This window comes from Canis lupus, chromosome 4 (genome assembly GCF_011100685.1).
Source record: "Canis lupus familiaris isolate Mischka breed German Shepherd chromosome 4, alternate assembly UU_Cfam_GSD_1.0, whole genome shotgun sequence".
In the NCBI taxonomy this organism is placed as follows: Eukaryota; Metazoa; Chordata; class Mammalia; order Carnivora; family Canidae; genus Canis; species Canis lupus.
Genome location: NC_049225.1, coordinates 74866587 through 74889723, shown reverse-complemented (window position 1 = coordinate 74889723; position 23137 = coordinate 74866587). Strand labels below are relative to the sequence as shown.

The 23137-nt window shown below is 41.6% G+C and overlaps 1 protein-coding gene and 1 long non-coding RNA gene across 2 annotated transcripts in view; one reads left to right on the top strand and one right to left on the bottom strand.

Annotated features, from left to right (window-relative positions):
* The window catches only part of ADAMTS12 (ADAM metallopeptidase with thrombospondin type 1 motif 12), a 303108-nt gene that overhangs the window by 211877 nt on the left and 68094 nt on the right, over nt 1-23137 (bottom strand). The gene's annotated exons all lie outside the window — the stretch shown is intronic.
* LOC111095649 lies at nt 14226-15070 on the top strand. Its single transcript, XR_005358616.1, has 2 exons — nt 14226-14640; nt 14796-15070. It is a non-coding gene; the product is annotated as an uncharacterized LOC111095649 (long non-coding RNA).

Sequence of the window (23137 nt, the reverse complement as noted above, 5' to 3'; positions counted from 1 at the left end):
GATCATTGAAATCGTGGTTTTTTTTTTTTTCAGGGTCCTTGCCTTTAAATTCTGCCCCTGTCCCCTTGCTCCAGACACACATACACTTCTCGTATCATCTTCTAGAAAGCCCTTCCCTGATCATGCAAACAGAAATGTAAATAGCTCCCACCATAGCGCTCCCTATCCACTCTACCTTAATTTTTCTCCATAGCACTTATTTCATACTATATAGGCATATATTTACCAGTTTAATATCATCTAATGTCACTCTCCACACTACAATGTCAGTTCCATGAGGTAAGGAGTTCTTATCTATTTTGTTCAATGCTGTATCACCATTGCTTAGAATCTGGCCCAACACCTGGTAAGTGTTCAACACATATCTGTTCAGTGACGAATGTTGAATAACTGATGCTTAAATCCATAATTAGATCATTATTCCTTTGGTTTCAAGTGAATAAGGAACTTGTTTCTTGAAAATTAATTAAAATAACTTTAGAGGAAATATCTTACTAAGTTTTCAATCTGTCTGAATTAATGGCCCTCAGTCCTTTCTTGGGATCAGATCCTGATAAATCACAGGAAAACAAGATCAGAGCCTCAGTGGTTAAGTGGAGAGGCATTCACCAAGACACTGAGTCTCATTCTGTATGATATTTTCCTCTTTTTTATTTTCTTGTATATTCTAAATGTCCTAAAGTAATTAGTTTTTATTACTAAAAATTTTAACTAAAATATAAATATCCATCTGGCAAAAATAGGTACACAGAAGAGGGTTTCTAGTTTCCCATTATGCATTTAAGGACCTAGGAAGCCATCATGCCATCTTAGCAAGTAAAAACTTCAACAGACTGAAAAATCAACAACTCTTCTTAGATGCATAAAAGAGAGGAGGACATAAGGCAAACAGACTGGTGGATGCAGAGAGCAGCTTACCAGAACAGACTCACGAGTGGAAACCATCATGGAAACCAAAACTGGGAAAAATGAACTATAATTTTGAACACACTACTGGAGGCTCAGCATAGACACAACTCTGAGAATTAACAACAAGGGGATTCATTTATAAGAGGTCCTACAAAACTGAGATCTACCTTCAGAAACTTGGCCAAATTCACACAATAAATATCAGAGGGAAAAATCACCTCATTCTTCTGGCAGGAGGAGAGCAAAAGGAACCATCCTGAAACACTCCAGAAAGAACACTGCATTCTTCACAAAGCCTGCCTTCAGAAGAAACTAGTTAACCAGAGCCTAATCTGCTTGGGTATTATTAGAGACTGACTTACCTTGGGGAAAGGAAATACCCAACTCCAGTCCATTTAAGCAATCTTGTCCCATCTCAAGGGGAGAAAAAAACTGAGAATTTTCTCTGAAGTTCACAGCCCAGAGGCAAGGTTCACTAAAACACTGAGACCTAATAATAGGACTACAGAACACCTTCCCTTCCCCTAAACCTTACTACTGCATTACTAAAGGCCTATTTATGGCAGTTCCTTTTATCTGGTGTATCATATCACCTATTAAGAAAAAATTACCCCCCCAAATGGTAACTCTGTGAGAAGATGGATATGTTAATTAGCTTGACTATAGTAATCATTCCACTGTGCATATCAAAACATCATGTATGAACATACACAATTTTTCTTAAAAAAAATTACAAAGCATACCAAAAGGCAAGACACACAATTTGAAGAGACAGAGCAAGCATCAGAACCAGACATTGGCAGGGATGTTGAAAGCATCATACCAGGAATTTAGAACAAATATGATTAATGTGCTAAGAGCTCTAATAGATAATGAAGACAGAATGCAAGAACAGATGGGAAATGTAAGCAGAGAGAGGGAAATCTTAAGAAAGAACAAAAAAAAAATTGCTGGAGATCAAAACCACTATAACAGCAATAAAGAATGCCTTTGATGGGCTTATTAGCAGATGGGTCAGACCTGAGAAAAGAATCTTTGAGCTTGAGAATATATCAATAGAAACCTCTAAAACTGAAAATCAGAGAGAACAAAGACTAAGAAAAAAAAAAAGAACAGATTATTCAAGGACTGTTGGGGCAACCATAAAAGGTATAACTTACCCATAATGGAAATACCAGAAGGAGAAGAAAGAAAGAAAAGAAGAAATATTTGAAATAAAACTGACTGAGAATTTCCCCAAATTAATTCCAGAAACCAAGCCACAGGCCCAGGAAGCTCAGATAACACCATGTAGGATAAATGCCAAAAATACTACATCTAAGCATACTAGGAGGAAAAAAACTTGATAAAAAGTATCTATAAAAATCATACAACTAACATCATACTTAATAGCGAGAAACTCGAAGCTTTCCCACTAAGATCAAGTACAAGACAAATATACCCTATCTTACCACTGCTTTTCAACATTGTACTGGAAGTTCTAACTAATGCAAAAAGACCAAAACAAACAAACAAAACCCAAACCAAGGAAAGAAAGAAGGGAGGGAGGAAGAAGTAAAAGGTATACCAATTGAGAAGGAAGAAATAAACTGTCTTTGTTTACAGATGATATGATCGTGTACATAGAAAATACAAAAGAATCAACAAAAAACCCTCCTGGAACCAATAAGTTTTATAGCAAAGTTGTAGGATACAAGTTAACATACAAAAGTCAATCACTTTCTTATATACCAGCAATTAACAGATGAAATTTGAAATTAAAAACACAATACCATCTATATTAGCACTGCAAAATTAAATACTTAGGTATATAAATCTAATAAAATATGCAAAAGAAGGTATACAGGGAAGACTACAAAACTCTGATGAAGGAAATAAAAAACTAAGTAATTGAAGAGATGGTCCACCTTCATGGATAGGAAAACTCAATATTGTCACAATATCTGTTCTTCCCAACTTGACCTATATATTCAGTGCAATCCCAATCAAAATCCCAGCAAATTATTTTGTGGATAGCAACAAACCAACACTAAACTTTATATGTAGAGGGAAAAAAAAACCCTCAGAATAACCAACACAATATTGCAGAAGAACATAGAGGACTGACACTACCCAACTTCAAGCTTCATTATAAAGCTACAGTAATCAAGGGGCGCCTGGGTGACTGGGTTGGTTAAGCACCTGCCTTCACAGCTCAGGTCATGATCCCAGGGTCCTGAGATTGAGCCGCTCAGCAGGGAGTCTGTCCCTCTGCCTCTGCCCCTGCTCATGTTCCCTCCTTCTCCCCCTCTCAAATAAAGAAATAATCTTTAAAAAAATGTTTTCTGAATCACACTGCTTCAAAAGATGAAGAACTAATTTCATCCCACTGGGTCAGGCACCTTTTGCTGCCAACTAACTTCTTTATTTTTATAGTTCTCTCCCGAGCTGCGTCTGATAAATGTGGAAGCAGTCTTTCCCCTTCTCATCACCAGCAAAATTTCAGGAGTTACTGAAGTCATGCACCAGGAGTAATATCATCAGAGAATCTCAGTGGTGGGACAGCAGAGGTTTCCAGGTAAAACTCGAAGTTTCCAGGTAAAAACCTCCTTCTCTTTTCTTCTGTATTTTTTACTTTCACCAAGAATACTGTGGTGGCAGATACAGAATACTCGCTGCAGTAATGCAACAGGAACAGCAAATGTTTTCTGAGATCAAGTCAACATTGCAGCCATGGCCACAGACATTTAGCCTCTCAGACTTTATGCTCTAAGGTTACAAGATGGACAGTCTCAATTCACATATGCAACAAATAAAATTTTTTTAAAGCTTGACTTAGTAGTTAAAAATTTTCCACCAAGAAAAGTTTAAACCCAATGACCTCCCTGGTAAATTCTATCAAGTACTTAAGAAATAATACCAATCCTATACAAACTCTTTCAGAAAGCAACATAGAAGGTAAAATCTCCCACCTTTTCCTGAAGTCAGTATTACTAGGATATTAAAGTTAGCAAACACAATCAAAAAGAATAGAAAAATTACAAGTCAATTTTTAAATACGTGTGCAATATTTATACCCTGAAATCTATAAAACATCACAAAATTAAAGAATTTCTAAATACTTGAAGAGACAATACCATGTTCAAGGACTGAAAACACAGTTTTGAGAAATTCTCCCCAAACTGATCTATAGATAAAACACAATCCCTATCAAAATTCTGGATGCCTTTTTTTTTTGTAGAAAATTATCAGTTGATCTTAAAATTTATGTTGAAATGAAAAATACCTAGAGTAGCCAAAATAAATTTTATAAAGAAGAACAAGGTTAGAAATTTACTACCTAATTTCAAAACTTACTGTAAACTACCATAATCAAGACAGTGTGGTATTGGTGTAAGGAAAGATATATATATATATACATCAATGGAAGAGAAGTGAGAGCTCAGAAATTAACCCTTACTCTTAAGTCAATTAATTTTTAGTGAAGTAACCAAGGCAATTTAATGGGACACGACAGGGAAAAGGGGAAAGGAAATGGAGCTGAGACAATTGGATATCCACATGGAAAAGAATAAAGATGGTACTTACCTCACACCATATACAAAGTTTAATTCAAAATGGATCATAAGCCTAAATGCAAGGGCTAAAGCTTTTTTTTTCTTTAAATCATTGCAACCTTGGATAAGGCAAAAAAATTCTTACGTATGACACCAAAACACAACACATAAGAGAAAAATTAATAAAATGAACTTCAGCAAAATTAACATTTTTTCTCTTCAAAAGATCTTTTAGAAAAAGAAATGACATGACAAACAGGGAGGGAGAAAATATTTGCAAAACATGTATCTGATAGAAGACTTGTTTTCAGTATATTCTTGCAATTCAATAAGAAGACAAACCAATTACAAAATGGGCAGAAATATTTAAACAGACACTTTAATATAATGATATGACTTGGAGCCCCTGGGTGGCTCAGTCAGTTAAGTGTCTGACTCTGGTTTTAGCTCAGGTCGTGATCTTGAGATTGAGCCTCATGTCAGGCTCCATACTCAGCACAGAGTCAACTAAGGTTTCTCTCTTCCTCTGTCCCTCATTTCACGCACGCGCTCTCTCTCAAATAAAATTTTATTTTTTATTTTGTTTTTTTTAAGATTTTATTTATTTATTCATGAGACACACACACACACACACACAGAGGCAGACACACAGGCAGAGGGAGAAGCAGGCACCATGATGGGACTCGATCCAGGGTCTCCAGGATCAGGCCCTGGGCTGAAGGCGGCGCTAAACAGCTGAGCCACCTAAATAAATCTTTAAAAAAAAAAAAAAAGATATTACTTGCCACCGAGCTTCCAAAAAGATGTTCAACTCCATTAATTATTAGGGGAATGCAAATTAAAACCATAATTATACAGCATACATACCCATTTGAATGGTTATAATCTCAAAGACTAGCAATGCCAAGTGTTGGCTAAGACTTGGAGAAATTACAACACTCGTATATTGCTGGTAGGAATGTAAAATAGCAAAGTTATTTGGGAAAACTGGCAGTTTTCCAAAAGACTAAACATATACTCTTCATATAACCAAACAATTCCACTCTCAGGTATCTACTCAAGAGAAATGAGAGCATGGAGTCACCCAGGACTTGTATGCAATATTCACAGCAACATCATTTAAAGTAGCTGAAAGCTGGAGGTCAAAGCTGGCAATAATCCAAATATCCATCAACTAGTCAATGGATAAACAAACTATATCAATACAATGGAACACTGTTCAGCAATAAAAAGAATGAGCCACTAATATACGCAACAACACAGATGAACCTCAAAGATATTATGCTAAGTGAGAGACGCCAGACACAAAAGATTGCATCTTGCATGATTCCATTACATGAAATTTCTTTAAAATGCAAATCTTGAGAGACAGAATACTTTTTTGCCTGGGGCCAGGCTGGGAAAGGGAACTGCCTGCAAATAGGCATGAGTGAACTTTTTGGGGTGATAGAAATATTCTAAAAAATGTATTGTGGTGATGATCCCACAATTGCTAAGTTTACTCAAAAATCACTGAATTGTATATACAATTAACATTTGCATTTGATTTGCATTTGATGGTATGCAAATGATACCTTGAAAAGCTATTGAGAAACATTTCCTAAAAAAAATATCCATTCTTCTGGGTCAGTGGTTCTCCAATGAGGGTAGGTGGTGGTGGCGGGGCAGGGGAGGAAAACAGGAAGCAGCACATTAATACTTAAGCAGGTTTCTTCTAAATACACGTATTTATTCCTCTGTACAGTTTAATACCAGAAATCAAAGAATATCATCATCTATTATGGGGAAATCTATACAGTTTGCAAATGAGTGATGACTACAGGCAATTCTCTTTTTTTTAAAGATTTATTTATTTATTTATTTATTTATTTATTTATTTATTTATTTATTTATGATAGACATAGAGAGAGAAAGAGAGAGAGGCAGAGACACAGGAGGAGGGAGAAGCAGGATCCATGCAGGGAGTCCGACATGGGACTCGATCCTGGGTCTCCAGGATCGCGCCCTGGGCCAAAGGCAAGCGCTAAACCGCTGAGCCAAGGAGGGATCCCCAACTCAGGCAATTCTGATATGCATTACCGCACACACACATACTCCTGAGACCCTCCTCTTGACCAGACTGGGTCCCAGGAATCCATGTTTTCAATAAGCAAAATGACTGATTCTTGTGATCAGACAAGTTTAAGACACACTGCCCGTGGTCTACAATGCCAGAAACCTTCAGCATTGTGGCAGGGCACAGTGGGATTAACAGGACTCTGGGAAGACCCATTTTCTGACCCTCTTTCCATCATATCTATGCAGTCAACTGCCAGTGCCAGACACCAGGGATTGCAAACACCCATTTGATCCTAATGAATTAAACCAACAATTAAAATTCCCAATTCCTCCACCTTTGTAGCGATTCTGGTTCACTGAAAGGGATCCTTCTTAGTTCAACACCTAAAAAGGCCAACCATTTCATTATGATTATGACCTAATCACAACCATTACACACATTAACCATGAAATAATCTGCTGACTTTATGCCTCGGTGTGGTCCTCTATGGCTGAAAAGCACTTTAGGCCTTTTCAATTCAGTTAAAAGTAATGTCTTTTTCTTTGAAACATCTTGTCATTCCTTAGGCAGGAGGAGTCTCCCATCCTTGGGAGAACATAGGAAACATTTAAAAATCAGCATTGGCAGTCACCTCCTACTGTTTGATTTTACTGACTGACAGATTGACCAAAAAAAAAAAAAAAAAAAAATCAGGTTGCTAGAAATAAAGGCTAAAGATTCCTAATTTTTTGAAAAAGGACAGATTTGTAGCAGAGGGATCATGGGGACTTGAATAAAATTAAGGTAACCATCCATTGAAGGGTTGCAGCCAGCATTACACATGTCAGCAAGGTCCCTAAATCTATCTAGTGAATTGCCTGGAACTCCTACCATTGCTAGCACTTGTGGATTGTGACCCATTCTTAGGAAGGCCTGTCTCCTGGTTCCCATCCCAGCCGCCCACATCCTTGCTCCTTCCACATCCCAGTCCCGGGGGAACCCTCAGGCATGACTGCTCCTAGGAATCACTACTGCATCATTGTGTGGGCTCACATAAGAGTCTCCCCTATAAAAAAGGGAGTGAGTTTTCTCCAGATACTTAGAGGCACAGGGAAGCAGGACAGGGAACAGCGCTGTTTTCTCCTGACTCTTCCACATGAATTAAACAGACACTGAGCACCTACCATGTGCAAGGAGTGTTTCAGTGCCAAACAACTGAAGACAAATGTGGAGGCCGAGAAAAATTAAGGCCATTCCACCTCAAGTTTAGCATTAGCACAAGTACAGCCATTTTAGGTCCCTGGGAATAAGAGCTGAACTTTACAGGAAAAACTGCAGAATGTCCTAGGCAGGGAATCCTCTATCGGAGAGACATTAAAGCTCAGAATGCCCTCGGCAGAGAATCCCATATTAGATCTTAAGAAACTCCCCCACCCTTTTCCCCATATTGGAATGGAAAAAATTCCTCCACCCCTTCTAAAAATCCCCTAGACCAGCCCATAAAAAACCCAGCTGTAACCCATTTCGGGGTCCAAGCCTCTGCTCTGCTGTATGGAGTATACTTGGACCCAAGCTCGAGCTGGTAAATAAACCCTAGTGTATTTGCACCGGTGTCGGCTCCTTGGTGGTTTCTCAGATTCGCAATCTTGGGCACAACAACAAATAGAACACAGTCCCTGCCACCAAGGAGCTCCCAGCCTCACTCAACGGGACGGAAATGGTGACCCTTGGTCACCCTTAATCAAGATGATCCCATAAGGATGCCAATTAATTCCAGAACAGATGGGCGCCCCTGTCCCTGCCTTGATCGCACTGCAATCTGTTCTGGGACAGACACCTGCCTGGGGTGGCTCCTCTGAACAGCGGCAGTGACTCCTATCACTCAAGAGACTTAACAGACCCTGGAATAACGAACCTGCAGCCAAAACAATCAAGCAACACTGGGAGAGGTCTGGAGCTCTCTCTCTCTCCCTCTCACTCTCTCTCCCAATCTAGCCAATAAATAACTGCATATCCAAGGTCATAAATGTATTAGATTTCCTAATGACTCACTGGAATGGTATGAAAATGTACCAAGGAGGGAGGAAGAGGGAGGGAAAGAGTGGAAGGAAGGGAAGGAGGAAGGGAAGGCAGGAAGGAAAAGTAGGAATCTAAAATATACCCGGCAGAGGTGTACACAAAAAAGCAGATGTTGTCTTTCTCTACTTGATAGTTCGTGGGATTGCACTTTCCAGGGCATCCAGGTGCGGTGGCGGGGAGACAAATGGGGCATGATTGGGAGACAAACCAGAAGCAGGTGCACCAGGCAGCTATTCTGAACTTCTCCAGCTGTGAGATGATCCTTGCATTACGGCCTTAAAGGAAGGGAAGGGCTATTTAAGAGGAGCAGGTGTCTCTCACCTACACACACCAATACGAGAGAGCCCCACTTGACATTTGCGGAACACTTCAGTGCCCAAGGCCCAAGGCCCCTGCGGTGTCCCCACTCCATCCTACAGATCCAGCAACCCAGTTTCCTCCGAATCCTCAGACTGTTTCCACGGCACTCGGCCAGGAGCTTCTTCACTGCAAAGTCCTGCTCTCAAAGAGGGAAAAGCCAGCTCACTGCAAACATGATTCAGGGCACAGAAGTCACACACGCACACACGCGCTCATTCAGGATCACGCGAGTCCCATAGCAGAAGCACAGAAGCGTGGGCTCTGTAAGGAGACAGCCGGGATCTATGGGCACGTGGGAGGTTCAGTAGGTTGTGCCCATCGTGTGCGTTCCCTGCGGTATAGAAAGGCCACATGGGCCGAGCAGGGGGACGTGCCCCGCAGGGACGTCGTGCACTGTGGACCCAGACCCTGAGCCAACCAAGCCGCGGCTGGCACTGCCACACGCTCGTCCCCGGGCAGAGGCTGGGCCAGGCCCCGACGGAGGCACGCCCGGAGCTGCCCTTGCCATCTCGCCTTTACTCGGGCAGAAAGAGCCCAGGGCGGCTTCTGGGGCCCTAAGGGGGTCCCCGGGCCTCCCGCAGGGAAGCAGGGAAGCGCTCACGGGGAGGGAGCCGCGGTGGCCCAGGTGGCATGTGGGCCACAGTCCCAGCGGCCTGAAAAGAAACGATGCACGTGCCAGTAGCAAGCCTCCCGACGCCCTGTCGCTGGCATTTCACGCCTGTCCTTGGCTTCCCTCTACCTTGAAATCTCTCGGTGCTCCTGACTGACTGACAGACTCCAGGGGAAGTCCATGCTCCGGCCGTGCAGCTCCGCTGGCTTTGCCGCCTCCGCCCTCTGACTGGCCTGCCCTCGGGCCTCCCTTGCAGCTGACCGCAGGGCCGAGCTCGCGGCTACAGGATTTGCAAGCAAATCTCAGCACCATGTCATTTCACACCAAAACCACACTATGAATCTTGTAAACTTATGGACATTTTCTTTTTTTTTTTTTTAATTATGGACATTTTCAAGCATAAGCACTATGCCTTTATCACACCTACCAAGGGTAAAAAAAAAATTATAATAATCTCCCAATTTTTTTATAAAGATTTTATTTATTCATGAGAGACACACACACAGATAGAGGGAGAGAGGCAGAGGGAGAAGCAGGCTCCATGCAGGGAGCCCGACAAGGGACTCGATCCCGGGTCTCCAGGATCACACCTTGGGCTGAAGGCAGTGCTAAACGGCTGAGCCACTCAGGCTGCCCTAATCTCCCAATTTTTGACAAAATTGCAATTCGCTCAAAAATGGTCTCTTTACAGTTCATCTTTTCAAATGTGGTGCAGAGAAATTCCACACTTGGCATTTGGTTGTTTTGTCTCTTCTGTTTTATCCTACTGCAGGCCCACCCACCTTTCCCCTCTGCCATTCGCTGGGTGCAGAAACCAGGTCTATTATTCTATAGGATGTTCCACATTCTGAATCTGTTTGCTTCCCTGTGGTTTTCTTTTTTTACGCCCTGTGGTTTTCCTTAATCCTGTTTTCCTATAAACTGGTTAACTAGATTGATTAGATTCAGGTTTGTGGCATGCTTGTGTATACATATATACATGTCTGTGTGTAAGTATATATATGTACCTATGTATACACATGTATTTGGATCAAATCAAGTTTCTAGCTCCATGTACAGATGTGTATATGCATATTGATACATATCTGTGGATAAACAGTAGATATCAGCTTCCTTTATAGACATATGAAAGAATTATTCCTATAAACAGGAATACTTCATAGGTTGTGCTGGTGTTCTTTTAGATTTTATTTACTTATCTGAGAGAAAGAGAGAGAGAGAGAGATTGTGCATGAGTGGAGAAAGGGGCAGAGGGAGAAGCAGGCTCTCTACTGAGCAGGGAGCCAATTCAGGGCTCCAAACCCAGGACCCTGAGATCATGACCCGAGCCGATGGCAGATGCTTAACCAACTGAGCCATCAAAGCACCCCACAGGTCATACTGTGTTCTTCCTGCTGCATCATACCTGGAGGTGTCCCTGACATCTGTCTCCCACATCTAGTGATACTAACATTTTTTAAAAAGATTTTATTTATTTACTCATGAAAGACACAGAAAGAAAGAGGCAGGGCCATAGGCAGAGGGAGAAGCAGGCTCCATGCAGAGAGCCTGATGTCGTATTCGATCCCAGGACTCCAGGATCACGCCCTGGGCCAAAGGCAGATGCTCAACCATAAGCCACCCAGGCATCCCATGATACTAACATTTATCAGAGGCTACTTGGTGATTACAATCCCTCCATTGTAAAGTGTGAGCTCAGACACTCATGATGAAAGCAAACCATGTCCAGATCTGAAAGCATTTCAGGAGATGGAGGCCAATGCCTCTGGCTTATGCTCTGTCCCTGATCCTCTTGCCCACCTGACCACAGCTTCTCATGTGCACAGCAGTACAGCTGGCACATGGCCTCTGGCTTCCTGCAAAAGTTATCTTTCTACAAGATACTGGGTTGAAATAACCCACAGAATAAAAGAAGAAAAGAAATAACCCACAGACATGATCAGGAGTTTTAAAATCTTAAACTACACAAAGAAAAGGGCCTGGGCAGCATAGAGTACTGAAAAGTGTGAGATCCTGAACCTGATTCTGATGTCCACAACTGAATTTATCATATATATATTATATATATTATGTATAATATAATAATATATTTATAATATATTATATTATTTATTTATATATAAATTTCCAAACTGGGCTCTTTTCTAAGTGAATCTCAAAGTCTGGTACTCTCAGCAAGATAGTACCAGCAATTACTGTTTATTGCATGATCTTGGGCTCTACCATAGAGGGAGTAGATACAACCTGACCTCTTAGACTAGTAGAGAGAAAAGACACCTATAAAAACTGACCAAGGGATCCTTGGGTGGTGCAGCGGTTTGGCACCTGTCTTTGGCCCAGGGCGCGATCCTGGAGACCCGGGATCGAATCTCACGTCGGGCTCCCGGTGCATGGAGCCTGCTTCTCCATCTGCCTGTGTCTCTGCCCCTCTCTCTCTCTCTCTCTCTCTCTCTGTGACTATCATAAATAAATAAAAAAAAATTAAAAAATAAAAAATAAAAACTGACCAAGACCAATCATGGAGTGCTACATTATTAGGCATCAATAATGTTTATATGTTTATGCTTACATGGGACAAAATCAACAATGTTAGGCCTCTTGGGGTGGGGCAGGGGGTGAAACTCAGAAGGAACCTTGAAGGAAGGATAGAATTTTTAAAGTGGGGAAGGAGAAATATGAAACAAGAGGAACAGCTGGATTGAAGGCCCAGAGAAAGACATGGCAGAGAAGAAGAAACATTTGGGATTGATTGAAGGAGAAGGAACAGTCAGAAAAGTGAAAGATTAGTGTGGAAAAATGCTAATACATCATCAGCCTTAGTTGTCTTCAATAAACTCAATCCTCATAATCAGGGGGAGGAGTTGACCAGATGATCCTTCAGCCAAGCACAGTCATTCTCTAGCTCAATGCACAATGCACAATGCACTTGCTTTCCCTCTGACTTCCAACTCAAGGAGTCATAACAAATGCATTATACATGAGGATGGATGGATAGATAGCACACACAAACACATGTCAGGATGTGTCACAGACTTTGGAAAGTTTGAAGGAGGGACACCTGGGTGGCTCAGCAGTGAGCATCTATCTGCCTTTGGCTCAGGGCGTGATCCCGGTCCCGGGATCGAGTCCCAGGTCAGGCTCTCTGCATGGAGTCTGCTTCTCCCTCTGCCTGTGTCTCTGCCTCTCTCTGTGTGTCTCTCGTGAATAAATAAATAAAATCTTAAAAAAGAAAATAAAAGAAAGTTCAAGGAAAGACATGTAAGTGTCTTCAGAGGAGTCAAAGAAAAATTCCCATAAGAGAAGAGACTCCACTTTCTCCTTTGAGCATCTTCATTATTTAAAAAGAGTAGAATCAAGGGCACAGGAGCAAGCAAGACAGCGTTGGCCTGGTGAATGGGGAAAAGCCTGGAAAGATTCTGGTTTCTTTGGCTCCATCCTGGTGCAGGAGGGGATGCTCACCCTGCTGTACTGCCTTTCCTCTTTCTAGTACAGCCACTCAATTAAGTAAATCAGATATGGCAGGTCCACTGGCACTGGAGACAGCAGTGTGTAGGGAGCAGCCAACAGTCTAGCTGACATCCTTCCTATGCTCCGTTTTCCTCTGGATCTGCCACTGCGGGCAGCACATGGGTAGCAGAAGGAGCAGCAGCAGCCACAACAGATGTGTGTTTCAGCAGCCTCTGGCCTGGCAGGCAACTGAGACCCACACACACACCTGAGCAGCGTCCTCAGTCTCTAATAGGGGCCAGTAGGAGAAATATCAGGCTCCAGAGCTTGAGGGAAGAGCAAGGAGGCAGTGCACTCTCCAACTCGACGAATCACATCTTGAGCTGTCACCTGTAAGGAATTTGCTCCAAAAATAGCCTCCCTGTGGCTTGAAATATTCTTAAATGGACAACTGCCTGACCATGTCCATTTCCTTCCAGAGAGGCCATGATTTACATTTCTTTTAGTCATTACAAAGTTCTAAACGTTCAAAAAAGATGCTTGAAAAGTGTGGTACTAAAAAAAAGAAAGAAAGAAAGAAAGAAAGAAAGAAAGAAAGAAAGAAAGAAAAAGAAATAAAGAAAGAACAGAAAGAAAGAAGGAAACAAGAAAGAACGCAGAAAGCCTCCGAAATCACCAGTCCCAAGCCGCCGCCTCCCGCCGCCTCACTCTCACCCCCTCCCTCCCTCCCAGACGACAACAAAGAAAAAGAAAGAAAGAAAGAAAAGTGTGGTACTTTCAAGCAGCTATCACAACAACACACTTCCATGTACAGCAACGTCTGGATTTTATTTGGAAACTAAATGCACAACACAGGAAAGTTGGGAAGAATTTTCTCTATTTCTGGTCCTAAAGCAAGCACCATATGCACAAACTTCTAAAGCTCCTGGCTGATATTTCTAGTGTAGAGGTAGGGGGGCTGGGATGAGGGGGCCAGAGGGAGTGCACAATGTTCGTCTCCCTCAAGGTCAGTAAGAGCTGCTTCAGCCCAAATAAGGAGGGCTCTCAAGTTTGCCCTGGCTGCCCCGACTGATTCAAGTAAAGGTTGAAGAGAATGAAGGAACCAAGAACCTTAGGCCAACTGCCTCAATAACGATGAAATGCCAGAGAAACAACAGCAACAAAGCCCAGGAAAAACATCTAGAAACTTCATCTGGAGTACCACACTCTGGACTAGAATCCTGGGGATAGCTCCATTATGACAAATAGAACCTTCTTGAGCACACAGAGAACCCCCAGGACCCACAACATTTTCTCCACTGTTGGTGCAAGAGAAAAACTTACACAAGTGCTCAAAGGTAGAGGTACCATGATGTTGCCTACAGCATTATTTGTAACATCTAAGTGTCCCATCAATAAAGACATCAATAGCACAACAGACTACAGTGGATATGCTACGTGGTAGCTACACAGAATGTGCCGGTAGAGCATGGCTGCAACGTCTGTCCTATTCACTCCTGCACCCGGTGTGGAGCCTGGCAAATGACAGCCTGGATTCATGAAAAAGTAAATGGAATGAACACACCACTGTGCCAACTTTAGAAGAGACAAGATTTTTATATACTGACATGGAAAGATGTCGAGGTATATTGCTGCATGAAAAAACACCAAATCAGTGAGCGGTATGGCTCCATTTTCATTATTAGTGATATACATACATTAATTTCTATATATATTTTTATCTTAAAATTCTTTATGTGCATATAGCTACATAGTGGTTACACACACCTGTAGTAACGGTGTGGCTCGCTGATATCCAGTACTCCTCTCTTTCCAGGCACGTGGAAAGCTGAATTTCCTGACCCCCCTGTGGGGCCACAGGTCTAGTATGGCCAAGGAGTTGTGAGCATACATGACATATGTCACTTCCAGGCCACAGCATTTACATACCAGCATGTACTTCAGAGCAATCTTCCCTCTCCCGAGTTTTCTTGAAAGTATTTCTTGCGATCAAGCCTCCGGCCACTTGGATTCTGGGATGACTATGAAGAGCAGATCCCCTGGTCAATATCATATAGCATGAGAATGAGAAATAAACTTCTGTTGTGGTCAGTTGGGTTCGGGGTTATTTGTTACCGCAGCATAATCCAACCTATTTCTGACAACTACAAAACACACACACACACATGCCTATACACACACACACACACAGATACACTAGGCTCTGAGTGCAGGTATACACAGATGTGTATATGTGTACAAATATATGTGTATGGATACACACATGCAAGTATCAACATGCATACAAAATTTGTAAAAATAAACAATCAGGTAAGGCGGGAGATTAAGGAGGGGGCTTTCAATATGTATTTTATGTAATTCTTTATTTTAAAAATCCCTTTACACTAAACATGGTCTCTTTTGCAACTAGCAATTTGGACAACTATCTGCTCTTGGCTTGTCCAGGTGTAAGGCTAAACCAGCCAAGGATGATCTCAAGCTGTAGATCTCTTTCAGTTTCTGATGTCTTCACCTCCTGGCATCAGGTGGTATATGATTCCTGGAAATCATAACTGAGTGGGTTAAAATGGAAGGAAGCTTTCTCCCTGAACTCATCTAGGCAAAAGTGAGATCTGAGAAGCCTGTCTTTCCTTCAGTCAGCTGTCTCTTCTGTGCTCTTCCTCTTCTCTGTTCTCTCTTTTTGTACCAGTCTATTATCCCTACTTCTAAGGTACCCAAATATCTTCCTCCTATGCTCCTCCAGCCCCATCAAAATCTCCAGCAGCATCTTGCTCTATGCCATTGATTCCCAATCTTGGCTGTGCTTGGAAGTTACCTGAGAAGCCTTAAACCATCCCAGTGTCCATGTTGCATCCCAACCAGATGAACTCAACTTCCTAGAAGTGGGTAGCTTCCCCAGCTTTTCAAGTGCTTTTAACATGCAACCAAGGTTGAGAACTGGCTTAGAGAAAGGAGCTGATGGAGAACCACTACTCTAAACTGGTAACAAACAGCACAAGCAGTTTTGTGACCCCTCCTAGTAGGAAGCAAGCATATCTGAACAAGGATCAAATCCTTAGGTTAAAAGACTATAAAGCTCAATGGGTAACACAAAATGGAGCCCCCTCCCTCCAAAGCCTCCTGAAACCAAAGCTTATCTCTCCCATCTCTCCTTAAACATAGAGAAAGGGAAAGTGGGAAGGACCTCAAGATCAGTTGTTATGTCATAATATTTGTCTGACCATGAAGATGCATCTCCATGAGCCAAACTTTGCCTGTTACAAATCCTTTTTATTGTACATCATTAAATTGTTCAGTTCCAACTTGGTAATTGCTAATATCACGAGTGCTACTTGCCATTTCAATTCTGTGACAAAGCTGCGGCACAAGAAGCAATTTCAAAAGCCCACCCACAGTCTAAATTTCATTTGTCTCATATCATCATTTTCTTTAAAAGGTCAAAACTAGAGAGTGGGAAGAATGGCCAAAGCAGGTTAAAAGGTACAAACTTCCAGTTATAAAATAAGTAAGTCACAGGACTGTAATGTCCAGCATGATGACTGTAGTTAGTAACAACATATTGCATATATGAAAGTTGCTAAAAGAGGAGATCTGAAAAGTCCTCATTACAAGAAAAACAACTTTGTAACTATGTACAGTGACAGGTGTTAACTAGACTTATTGTGGTGATCAGGACACAATAACACACAAATATCTAATTACTATGTTGTACACCTGAAGCTAATGTTAAATGTTATGCCTCAATAAAAATAAAAAAGTAAACAAATAAATGTCAAAATAATGTGATTTCAAATCAGAACTTTGTAACTACTAATGGCCAGAGAATCCTTCAAGGCAGCTTCCTTCTTCCTAGCTGTAACAGGATCAAATGGAGTCCAAAATGAAAGGGAGGGCATTCACAGAAGGCAGTGTTGAAAAGAATCTGAGAAGGCTTCTATAAAGGAATCTCTAAGTTCAGGCATGAGAAGGTAACACACTGACAACAAGAATGTAAATTTAGCTTATATCATACCAAAAAATTTAAATACTTAGCTTCCCACAGTCCTAGTACCAGTTGCTAGACAGGGAAAACTTAGCCTTCACTTATATACTCTAACAATGGTCAATGGTCTATAATCTTCCTGGCCATGCCTGTTGAGGAGGGCTCCTGCCCTATAAGACTCAAGGCAAGAGCATTCATGTTCTAATCTATTTAAATACTAGCCCCTAGAAATTCACACACCTGTTAGGTGTAGCCCCTAATACTCACACCTGTTAGAATTACTATTATTAAAAAGACAAGAGATAACACGTTTTGCAGAGGATATGGAGAAAAGGGAACCCTTGTGCACTGTTAGCAGGAATATAAATTGGTGCAGCCACCTTGAACAACAGTAAGAGTCCTCAAACCATTAAAAAAAAATAGCATATGATCCAGCAATCCCATTTCTGGTTATAATCCAAAGAAAATGAAGTCATTATCTCAAAGACATATCTGCACCCCTATGTTCACTACAGCATTACTCACAAATGCCAAGATATAAAGATGATCTAAGTGTCCACTGATGGACAAATGTAACAAGAAAATATGTGTGTATACACACACACACACACACACACACACACACATGCTCATACCCATACACACGATGGAACATAATTCAGCCTTCAGAAAGAAGGAAATCTTGACATTTGCAATGACATAGATGAACCTGAAAGGCATTATGCTACATGAAATAAAACAGAAACCCCCCGCCAAAAATACTGCATGGTATCAATTGTATGTGGAATCTAAAAAAAAAAAAAAAAAAAAAAAAAAAGAAGTCAAACTTAAAAATAAACAGTAGAAAAAGTGGTTCAGAAAGGGAGACAGAACATGTAGACTCCTAACCTAGGGGTGGTGGTGAATGGGTGACAGGCACTGAGGGGGGCACTTGACGGGATGAGCACTGGGTGTTATTCTGTATGTTGGCAAATTGAACACCAATAAAAAATAAATTTATTATTAAAAAAAAAGTGGTTGCCAGGGGTTAGGAGGTGGGGAAAACAGAGGTTGGTAAAAGAGCACAAACTTCCCATTAGGTAAATAAGGTCTGAGAATCTCATGTATAATATGGTTACTAAAGTTAATAACTCTGTATTGTATAATTTAAATCTGCTAAGGGAGGGTTAAACAAATGTTCTCATTTTAAAATAAATACATGAGGTAATAGAGATGTTAATTAACGCAGTGGGGAGAACCCTTTCACAATGTATACGTATGTCAAATATTCCAACTGTATGCTTTAAATATCTTAACAATTTTATTAATTATACCTCAAAAAAGCTGAAAAACGCTATCTTCTAGAGTTATGTGTTATTGATATTAGTAGACACTGGGATGAAAAGAGTATATATAACTGCTAACACTTTGATAAGCCTTCTCTCCAACTGCAGACTCCCCTATACCGTGGGGAATAGAGTCTCACAGGAGAAAGATTCTGGGACCCGGAGGAACACAGCAGCACTGACCCGGGGATGACCAGGGCTGAGCACAGAAGTGAAGTGAACTCACTCATAATGCCAGAAGGTTCTGATGATGGTGGGGAGGGAGTTCCCCACAAGAGAAATTCAGCACATTCTTGACCACTTGAGACTGTGTGCATTCTTTGTAAAATGCGAATGATAATACCCGCCTTATTGATTTACCACCCATTCATCAGACACCTTGGCCATCTGTCAATCTCATCATCCATAAAATGGGGTGAATCCCCCATTGGCTAGGTTGTAAAGGGAATTAAACAGGAAACTATGTTGTAAACCACCTAGTTCAATGCCAACAAATAGTATATATTTAGTTCATGTATTTCCTGCCTTTTTCTCTGCTGGTCGAAATGACTGAGTAGACATATAAAAGCAAGACTATGGGGGCACCTGGGTGGCTCAGTCAGTTAAGTGTCTGCCTTCAGCTCAGGTCATGATCCCAGGGTGATGGAATCGAACTCCACACCAGGCTCCCTGCGTAGCGGACAGCCTGCTTCTGCTTCTCCCTCTCCCTCTGCCACTCCCCCTGCTTGTGCTTGCTCTCTCTCTCTCTCTTTTCTCTGTCAAATAAATAAATACATTTTCTAATTAAAAAAATATAAAAGCAAGATTGTGGAGGGGGCCACGTCAAAGGGGTCATGCCAGAGTCAACTGCCCTGGGTCCCAAAAAAAAGACCAGGAAGGTATCTTGGAGGGTGTCCCCTCTACATGTTGCACGCACCATCTTCCCCTCAAACCAGGTAAATGGACACTAAGGCAAGGTCACTAAGTGAAGGAGCAGAAGAGAGCAGAAAGCCAGAGTATGTTCTGGGGCTAGAGGGATTGGTGACTGACATTCTTTAAAATGCTTTTGGCTCCAGGACTATGGCCTCCTATAGGGCCCAAGCAACACAAGCTATGCCAACTAGGATCTGGAATTAAGGGAGACACCAATATGATACACTTTTGGGTAAATTTGAAAAATACCAGGCCTGTTCTTGCACTCATTGTGCGGTCTTACACATATACACACATGTATACACTGCTATGTGGTGAGTGGCTCAGTCAGTCAGTACATAATAAAATAATAGTGGAGGCATTAATTCAAGGCACTGTGGTAGCATTGCAGGACTGGGTACAGGGTGAAGGGGAAGGTAATGAGGAAGCTTAACACACAATCCCTGCCCTGGGAGCTTAGTCTAGTGCTGCAAATGAGATGAAGGACATGAGAGGAAAAAGCCAAAGAACAAAAAAACCTACAACTAGAAAACTTGATCCAAGAGGAACGTTCAGAAAGAACCATTAGAGATAACATGGGTTTTTCAAAGAGCTCAAAACTATGTCAATTCTGGCCATGACTCACTGGGTTCTCTCACAAGGCTAGTGTGTGAGTTCTGATCATGTCCCTGAGCCTTTGACTATGTGTTTCTACTATAATTCTCACAATCTGAAGGTTTTTCCTAGAAAGAAACAACCAGGGTGTTTTTACATTAACTAGCATTTTACATTTTAAGGTCTCTTATAGTCAATGCAAAAATATTTTTTAAACGCTAGCTCATACTTGCTTGCACCAGACCGAGGACTGTAGAGGATACAAACTAAGGAGTAATCTCAATCTTTTTCCACAAGCAGCTTATATTCAATGGTGTGCTGTAGCCCCCTGTACCCACTTGTGAGAACCATTTGGTAACATTCAGGATTCTGTAAACTAGTTGTTCAATGAGATGTGAGTGCTTGAATAATGGTTTTCCAAAAGACGTGATGGCTTAATTCCCATTGCACGTGAATGTTAATTTATGTGACAACAACAACAACAAAAGGACTTTGCAGATGTGATTAAGGATCTCAAAATGTGGGGATTATCCCTGTGGGCCCTAGGAGGCAATGTGACTACCCAGGGAGAGAATGGAGTGACATGGCCATAAGCCAGAAGCTAGAAGAAGCGAGGAACTGATTCTAGAGCCTCCAGAAGGACATGTGGTCCTGTTGACACCTTGATTTCACTCCAGTGGAACTGATTTTGGATTGCTGGCCTCCAGAATTGTGAAATAATAAATTTTTGTTGGTTTAAATTTGTGGCAATTTGTTACAGAGTCCATAAGAAACTAAAGAGGACGGGTATCTTGAAATCAGCCACGGTGTGGGGGCCCGGGTGGCTCAGCGGTTTAGTGCCACCTTCGGCCCAGGGTGTGATCCTGGAGACCCGTGATCAAGTCCCACGTCGGGCTCCCTACATGGAGCCTGCTTCTCCTTCTGCCTGTGTCTCTGCCTCTCTCTCTGTCTCTGTGTCTCTCATTAATAAATAAATAAAATCTAAAAAAAAAAAAAATCAGCCATAGCGGAATATTTATACCACAGAAATTGGCAAAGCTACAAATCTGGGCATTTAGTTTCAGGGGGCTGGTGTATACTTAGGTTATAACTGGGTAGTGCAGCCTGAGTAAACAACTAGAGAATGTCACTTTGTGGCATGACAGGACATGATGTCCTGCGCTGTGAGGTAATATACTACTGGAAAATGCACTTAACTTGTGGCTAGGCTCCTCATTCTGCTTCTCCCCCCATTGATTCCATCTGTCCTGACATAGATCTCTGCTTTTCTCTGGGATTTCCTTCCTGAAAATATAAAGCTTCAAAGCAATAAAGGCCTCATTGAGTCCAGAAACATTTACTACGTAGCAGAAACAGTGCTGAAGTTACAAAGTTGAGCAAGAGAAGATGCCAATCACTGAGGAGAGGACACTTCCTGTGACATTGACTAGCTACGTGGCCAAAAAAGGCCAGTATGAGGTAAAGGTCAAGGGTGACTGTTGAGGTCTTCCTAATCTCCAAGATTCTCTTTTTTTTTTTTTTACTATTTCTTTTTTTTTTTTAATTTATTTTTTATTGGTGTTCAATTTACTAACATACAGAATAACCCCCAGTGCCCGTCACCCATTCACTCCCACCCCCCGCCCTCCTCCCCTTCCACCACCCCTAGTTCGTTTCCCAGAGTTAGCAGTCTTTACGTTCTGTCTCCCTTTCTGATATTTCCCACACATTTCTTCCCCCTTCCCTTATATTCCCTTTCACTATTATTTATATTCCCCAAATGAATGAGAACATATAATGTTTGTCCTTCTCCGACTGACTTACTTCACTCAGCATAATACCCTCCAGTTCCATCCACGTTGAAGCAAATGGTGGGTATTTGTCATTTCTAATAGCTGAGTAATATTCCATTGTATACATAAACCACATCTTCTTTATCCATTCATCTTTCGTTGGACACCGAGGCTCCTTCCACAGTTTGGCTATCGTGGCCATTGCTGCTATAAACATCGGGGTGCAGGTGTCCCGGCGTTTCATTGCATTTGTATCTTTGGGGTAAATCCCCAACAGTGCAATTGCTGGGTCGTAGGGCAGGTCTATTTTTAACTGTTTGAGGAACCTCCACACAGTTTTCCAGAGTGGCTGCACCAGTTCACATTCCCACCAACAGTGTATGAGGGTTCCCTTTTCTCCGCATCCTCTCCAACATTTGTTGTTTCCTGCCTTGTTAATGTTCCCCATTCTCACTGGTGTGAGGTGGTATCTCATTGTGGTTTTGATTTGTATTTCCCTGATGGCAAGTGACGCAGAGCATTTTCTCATGTGCATGTTGGCCATGTCTATGTCTTCCTCTGTGAGATTTCTGTTCATGTCTTTTGCCCATTTCATGATTGGATTGTTTGTTTCTTTGGTGTTGAGTTTAATAAGTTCTTTATAGATCTTGGAAACTAGCCCTTTATCTGATATGTCATTTGCAAATATCTTCTCCCATTCTGTAGGTTGTCTTTGTGTTTTGTTGACTGTACCCTTTGCTGTGCAAAAGCTTCTTATCTTGATGAAGTCCCAATAGTTCATTTTTGCTTTTGTTTCTTTTGCCTTCGTGGATGTATCTTGCGAGAAGTTACTATGGCCGAGTTCAAAAAGGGTGTTGCCTGTGTTCTTCTCTAGGATCCTGATGAACATGGATGCAAAAATTCTCAACAAGATACTGGCCAATAGGATCCAACAGTACATTAAAAAAATTATTCACCATGACCAAGTAGGATTTATCCCTGGGACACAAGGCTGGTTCAACACCCGTAAAACAATTAATGTGATTCATCATATCAGCAAGAGAAAAACCAAGAACCATATGATCCTCTCATTGGATGCAGAGAAAGCATTTGACAAAATACAGCATCCATTCCTGATCAAAACTCTTCAGAGTGTAGGGATAGAGGGAACATTCCTCGACATCTTAAAAGCCATCTATGAAAAGCCCACAGCAAATATCATTCTCAATGGGGAAGCACTGGGAGCCTTTCCCCTAAGATCAGGAACAAGACAGGGATGTCCACTCTCACCACTGCTGTTCAACATAGTACTGGAAGTCCTAGCCTCAGCAATCAGACAACAAAAAGACATTAAAGGCATTCAAATTGGCAAAGAAGAAGTCAAACTCTCCCTCTTCGCCGATGACATGATACTCTACATAGAAAACCCAAAAGTCTCCACCCCAAGATTGCTAGAACTCATACAGCAATTTGGTAGCGTGGCAGGATACAAAATCAATGCCCAGAAGTCAGTGGCATTTCTATACACTAACAATGAGACTGAAGAAAGAGAAATTAAGGAGTCAATCCCATTTACAATTGCACCCAAAAGCAT